At 39.1% G+C, this 7,393-nt stretch overlaps 1 pseudogene; it reads left to right on the top strand.

Annotated features, from left to right (window-relative positions):
• The first annotated feature begins 627 nt into the window (after positions 1–627).
• Positions 628–1,567, top strand: LOC126083569 (olfactory receptor 4F15-like; annotated as a pseudogene).
• The last annotated feature ends 5,826 nt before the right edge of the window (positions 1,568–7,393 follow it).

The following is a 7,393-nucleotide window of genomic DNA, read 5'->3' as shown; positions in this document are numbered from 1 at the left end:
AAGGGCCTGATGATTTATAACCTCAAGTTTATAATCATACGAGGGAAAGAAATGTGACCAACTCTAAGCCAAGTAAGTAAATGTGGATGTATAGGTGAGTTGTGAGGAAGGCTTGACAGATGAGAAGCCATTTGAACTGGATATTAAAAATGACTAACATTTTGAGAATTGTAAAAATAGAGAAAGGTAATTTCTGGCTGAAGTTACAAAAGCAGAGACACAGAATCTTACAAATCTTTTTGTCATATGAAAAGCCTTTGTCTGTCTAGTATATGTGATTGGCTATTACTCCTTCAGGGAGAGAATGGTTAACATGGATAATACTGATATAGCAATTTAATATCAAATGCCACTTGTCTATGGTTTTCTATCAAGTACTCCATGGGTACCAGTTCATTAGACCACTCACTGTTCCTCATGTTAGCAAGGCCACATGGCAACTCATTTGTATAACTACACCGTTAGTGGCCAAAAGGATGGTATTTGATTTTTGTGAAATGCTCAGGTGATATTTGACTTTCATAATTTAGATACCTTTTATAGAGCGTATTAATATCATGCTACTAATTTGAATTTTATGATTTTCTTCCTTTAGGTAACATGAGAGTAAATCTACCAAATAAGCCAATGAAGGGAGCCAACTACTCAATAGTGTCTGAATTTGTGTTCTTGGGACTCTCCAATTCCTGGCAGATCCAGCTTCTTCTTTTTTGGTTTTCTTCTCTTTTCTATGTGTCCAGTATGATGGGAAACCTCCTTATAGTGGTCACTGTAACTACTGACTCTTACTTACACTCCCCCATGTATTTTCTGCTGGCTAACCTTTCCATCATTGACCTGATATTTTGCTCAATTGCAGCACCCAAGATGATTTGTGATCTTTTTCGGAAGAGAAAAGTCATCTCCTTTGGAGGCTGTATAGCTCAAATCTTCTTTAACCATGCTGTTGGGGGCACTGAGATGGTGCTGCTCATAGCCATGGCCTTTGACAGATACGTGGCCATATGTAAGCCTCTCCACTACCTCACCATCATGAGCCCACAAATGTGCATTTTGATTTTAGTGCTTTCCTGGACCACTGGCCTCATTCACTCATTGACCCAGCTGTTTTTTTGTTATAAACTTGCCCTTTTGTGGTCCTAATATATTAGACAGCTTTTACTGTGACATACCTCGACTTATCAAACTTGCTTGCACAGATACCTATAAACTGGAATTCATGGTCACTACTAATAGTGGGTTCATTTCCTTGGGTGCTTTTTTCTTGCTGATCTTCTCTTACATCTTCATCCTGGCTACTCTTCAGAAGCACTCCTCAGCTGGTTCATCCAAGGCTCTTTCCACTTTGTCAGCTCATATTACTGTGGTGGTTTTATTCTTTGGGCCACTGATTTTTTTCTATATGTGGCCCTCTTCTTCAACACGAATGGATAAATTTCTAGCCATATTTGATGCAGTTTTGACACCTTTTCTGAATCCAGTCATCTACACATTCAGGAACAGAGAGATGAAGATGGCAATGAGGAGAGTGTTCCGTCAGCTTACAGGTTGTAGAAAAATCATTTAAACACCTTGATCGAAACATCACATTTCCAAATGATTGTTGAAAGTCCCTAACACCAAGTCTCATGAAGAAAGGACCCTTTTTAAATTATACATCACTTTGAGTGTTCATGGGCATCCATGTGGTGGGTCAATTTTTTTTTTTTTTTTGCATGGAAGAATGGGTGACATTCTTCTCTGAAAAGAAAGACTTTATATAAAAGGCATAAAACTAAAACCAAACCCATTGCTATGAGTCAGTTCCAACTCATAGTGATCCTATAGGTCAGAGTAGAACTGCCCCATAGGGTTTCCAAGGAGTGGCTGGTAAATTTGAATTACTGACCTTTTGGTTAGCAGCCAAACATTTAAGCACTGTGCCATCAGGGCTCCATAAAAGGTATAGATATAAAAAATTATATGAACTCTTACCTTACAGTTCCCAAAGAAATGTGCCAGGATAGCTTTTAGACATTTTAAATAATGACATATACAAGTTTATATCTCAGAATAACCATGCTATTATTTTCATGCTGTCTTGCTCTATAACTGGTATACTTCTTAATATTATGCTTCGTTATCCATTTGAATATCATTTCTCCCTTTTTACTCTTTCTACTTCCCTATCTTGACCCTTTGGTTATAGGTTACACTTAACAATCATCTTTAGGACCTGTGGTCACCTCCATATTATAATACACAAGTTTTGCTTTTATGCTTTGTTGGACAGTGTTTTATGCTTTATTTTCAGTCAAATAACTCAGGTGTCAGCAAAATTTTTCTATAAAGGCCCTTGGACACCCTTTTAGCTCAGTCATGAAGACTCCTGAGGTTCACCCTTTAGGTAAAGATTAGACAGGCCCATAAAACAAAATGAGACTAAAAGGGCACACCATACTTTGCTAGCCCCTGAAGTAGATGGTGCCCAGCATTTAGATTTGCCTTTTCCACCAAATATCATACTCTCTGTTTTTTTTTACTGTCTTAGACTCTAAAATAAAAGGCAGGAGGTGGGGCCAAAATGGCAGAGTAGTCACATGGTTCCTTTGGTCCCTCTTATAACAAAGACCAGAATAAGCAAGCGAATCAATTATACATGACAATCTAGGAGCCCTGCACATCAAAGGCAAAGCTGAGGAATCAGATTGAGAGGCAGGGGGAGGAAGAGATGGTTCAGAAGCAACAAGGAGTTGCCAGACCTGACCCGGCAGGCCAGATCCACTGGTGTGAGTGCGGTGAGACAAGCAGTGGCATTTGGGACATGTTTTCCACATCGGGAGAGACTGAGCGGCAAAGAGTTCACTCACACCCCCAGAATCAGTGAAAAGCAACGCCCCTGACATAAGACAAGTACTTGTGTCTAATCAACCACATGGACCAAAAAACACCTCTTTGGAAAAACCTCTGTCCCATTTAACTGACTCCTCCCTGCTCTGTGCTGGGTCCCAAGCCAGCTTCAGTGATAGTTGCTTTCCCTGGGCTGGAAGTAGGACCTGTCATGCACCCTGAGCCACCCTCCCAGTCTTAGAAAAGGAAGAAATTAACAAATGGGGAGAAATAATCTGCTGGCTCCCCTAAGCTGGCAACTGAAGGCAGAAACAGCTCCTTTGCCTAGGCACAGGCATAAGTGGTCCATGGACTTTGAATTCCTTTCACCCCAGCATAGTCCTGTGTGGGCCCATTTCAACAACGCAGGCCCTCATTAGCACATTACAACAGGGTATATACCTGAAGTCTAACTTCAAGTGTTTCAGCTATATGGTGAAGAAGCAGGTTTGTGATGTTTGACATTGCTCTGCCTATTAAGGATGGTCCTCACCTACCCACATCAGGGCCTGAGGACTGGTGGGTTCACCCACACCACTTTGCCACCTTGACAGAGGTTCAAGGATAAGTGGTGCCTCCCAGTCCTTAGAGCCATCAGCACTGAGTGCCCATAGTCTGGCTGCAAAACCCACCCACCTGGGTGTTCTAGGGAACAGGGACACTCAAGGGCAGTTGTCAGTCTCCTGTCTTGCTCAGCAGGTGATCCCCCTACTGCAACCAGATATCTGTGCCTACACCAATCACCTATAGGTGAGAGCCTGCACCACGCACTTGGTGACCAACTACCTGGACACCTGAGCTGAATCCACACTAGAAAAGTAAATGGACTCCTGGGCTCATATACCTAGAAACAGCTCTAACCACCTGATGACAGGACATTAGAGCTTCAAAGATGCCAATAATCAAACTAACTCACTCGAGCAGCCTATTTGGGCATATCAAAACAAAACGAGAAGCCAGGACACAGTAAGCAAACAAAATAAAAAAATATAATAACTTATTAATGGCTCAGAGACAACAGTCAATACCAAATCACATTTTTCAGCAAGCTCCCAAAACAAGGAGTCAAGAAATCTTCCAGATGAAGATAAATTCTTGGAACTACCAGAGGTAGAATACAAAAGATTAATACACAGAACTCTTCAAGAGATCAGGCAAAATGCAGAACAAGTCAAGGAATGCACAGACATAGCATTAAAGGAACTTAGGAATATTAGAGAAGAGCATAATGACAAATTTAATAGGCTGCAAGAATCCATAGAGAGACAGCAAACAGAAATTCAGAAGATTAACAATAAAATTTCAGAATTAGACAACTTAATAGAAAGCCATAGGAGCAGAATTGAGACAGTGGAAGTCAGAATTAGTGAAATTGAAGATAAAGCACTTGACACCAACGTACTTGAGGGCAAATCAGATAAAAGAATTAAAAAAAAAGAAGAAATCCTAAGAATTATGTGGGACTGTATTGCGAAAAATAACCTACAAGTGATTGGAGTACCAGAACAGAGTTGTGGGGGGGGCGCAGATAACAGAAAATACAGAGAAAACTGTTGAAGTTTTGTTGGCAGGAAACTTCACTGATATCATGAAAGATGAGAAGATATCTACCCAAGATGCTCATCAAAGCCCACATAAGGTAGATCCCAAAATAAAGTCACCAAGACATAGTATAATCAAACTTGCCAAACCAAAGATAAAGAGAGAATATAAAGAGTGGCTGGGGATAAACACCTACAAAGGATAGTCAGTAAGACTAAGCTCAGACTACTCAGCAGAAGCCATACAGGCCAGAAGGCAATGAGATGACATATATAAAGCCTTGAAGGAAAAAAAAAAAAAAAAACTGCCAGACAAGAATTATCTCTCAGCAAAACTGTCTCTCAAATATGAAGGTGATATTAAGATATTTCTAGATAAACAGAAGTTTAGGGAATTTGCAAAAACCAAACCAAAATTAGAAGAAACATTAAAGGGAGTGCTCTGGTTAGAAAATCAATAACATCGGATAACAACCCAAGACTAGAACACAGGACAGAGCAACCAGATATCAACCCAGACAGGGAAATGTCAAAAATAAGTCAAAGCTAAAATTCTCCAAACAGAGAAACAGAGACATCATTATGTCAAAAAAGAGGGACTAGATAATATAGTCACAGATCTTTCATAGAGAGAGAAAGTCAAGGAGATGTAAAGAAATAAAATTTTGGTTTAAATTTATAAAAAATAGGCGTAAATATTGAGGTAACCACAAAGGAAACTGACAATCCTACACATCAAAATAAAAAAAAAAACAAGAAAGACATAAAGACTCAGCAAATACACAAATAACAATGAAAGAGAGGAAAATATAATATACTAAAAAAAAAAACTTAGCACAGAAAATTAAGTGGAACGAAGAAACTGTCAACAACACACACAAAATAAGACATCAAAATGACAGCACTAAACTCATACATATCAATAATTATGCTGGATGTAAATGGACTAAATGCACCAATAAAGCGACAGAGAGCAGCAGAATGGGTATAAAATATGATCCATCTACATGCTGCCTACAAGAGGCACACCTTAGACTTAAAGACACACACAAACTAAAATGCAAAGCATGGAAAAAGAACATATCAAGCAAACAACAATCAAAAAAGGTCAGGATTGGCAATATTAATTTCTGACAAAATAGACTTCAAAGTAAAATCCACCACAAAGGATAAGGAAGGACACTACATAATGATTAAAGGGTCAATGTATCAGGAGGATATAACCAGAATATTTTTTACGCACCCAATGACAGGGCTCCAAAATACATAAAACAAACTCTAACAGCATTGACCCCCACGTGTGTGTCAGTTTGTCGTACCATGGGAGCTTGCATATTGCTGTGATGCTGGAAGCTATGCCACCGGTATTCAGATACCGGCAGAATCACCTATGGAGGACAGGTTTCAGCTGAGCTTCCAGACTAAGACAGACTAGGAAGAAGGCATGTGGAAGCTGGACAACGAATAAGGAAAACTGAAGAAGAACTGACGTCTTTGAATTGTGGCATTGGTGAAGAATACTGAATGCACCATGGACTGCCAAAAGGATGAAAAAATCTGTCTTGGAAGAAGTATAACCAGAATGCTCCTTAGAAGCAAGGATGGCGAGGCTGCATCTTACATACTTTGGATATGTTGTCTGGAGGGATCAGTCTCTGGAGAAGGACATCATGTTTGGTAAAGTACAGGGTCAGCGGAGAATAGGAAGACCCTCAACAAGATGGATTGACACAGTGGCTGCAACAATGGGCTCAAGCATAATAACGATTGTGAGGATTGCGCAGGACTGGGCAGAGTTTCATTCAGTGGTACGTAGGGTCGCTATGAGTCGGAGCTGACTTGACAGCACCTAACAACAACAACAACAGCATTGAAAACAGAGATAGACAGCTCCACAATAATAGTAGGAGATTTCAACACACCACTTTCGGTGAAGGACAGAACATCCAGAAAGAAGCTCAGTAAAGACATGGAACACCTAAAGACTACAATCAACCAACTTGACCTCATAGACATACACAGAACACTCCACCCAACAGCAGACAAATATACTTTCTTTTCCAAAGCACATAGAACATTCTCCAGAGTAAACCACACATTAGGTCATAAAGCAAGCCTTAACAGAATCAAAACACTGAAATATAACAAAGTATTTTTTCTGACCATAAAGTCATAAAAGTAGAAATCAATAACAGAAAAAGCAAGGAAAAAAAAATTGAATACATGGAAACTGAACAACATCTTGCTCAAAAACTTCTAGGTTACAGAAAAAAATTAAGGACAGAATAAAGAAATTCATAGACTCCAATGAGAATGAAAACACTTCCTACCAGCACCTTTGTGACACAGCAAAAGAAGGGCTAAGAGGTCAATTTATAGCAATAAATGCACACATCAAAACAGAAGAAATGGCCCAAATCAAAGAATTATCCCTACAACTCAAACAAATAGAAAAAGGGGGGCAAAAGGAGCCCTGGGGCACCAGAAGAAAATCAATAATAAAAATTAGAGCAGAATTAAATGAAATAGAGAACAGAAGAATGATTGAAAGAGTTAACAAGACCAAAAGGTTGTTTTTTGAAAAGATCAACTAAATCGATAAACCATTGGCCAAACTGACAATAGAAAAACAGAAGAGGAAGCAAATAACTTGAATAAGAAATGAGGTGGGCAATAACACAACAGACCTAACTGAAATTAAAAGAATCATACAGGATACTATGAAAAATTGTACTTAAAAAAATTGGAAAACCTAGAGGAAATGGACAAATTTCTAGAAACACACTACCTACCTAAACTAGCACAAACAGAGATAGAACAACTACATAAAACTATAGCAAAAGAAGAGATTGAAAAGGTCATTAAAAAACTACGCCCCCCTCAAAAAAAAAGCCATGGCCCTGATGGTTCACTAGAGAATTCTACCAAACTTTCAGAAAAGTGTTAACACCACTACTACTAAAGCTATTTCAGAGCATAGAAAA

The sequence above is a fragment of the Elephas maximus genome, chromosome 10 (assembly GCF_024166365.1).
Source record: "Elephas maximus indicus isolate mEleMax1 chromosome 10, mEleMax1 primary haplotype, whole genome shotgun sequence".
Taxonomy (NCBI): domain Eukaryota; kingdom Metazoa; phylum Chordata; class Mammalia; order Proboscidea; family Elephantidae; genus Elephas; species Elephas maximus.
Note: the sequence above shows the minus strand (reverse complement) of the source record. Positions and strands in the feature narration are given on the sequence as shown.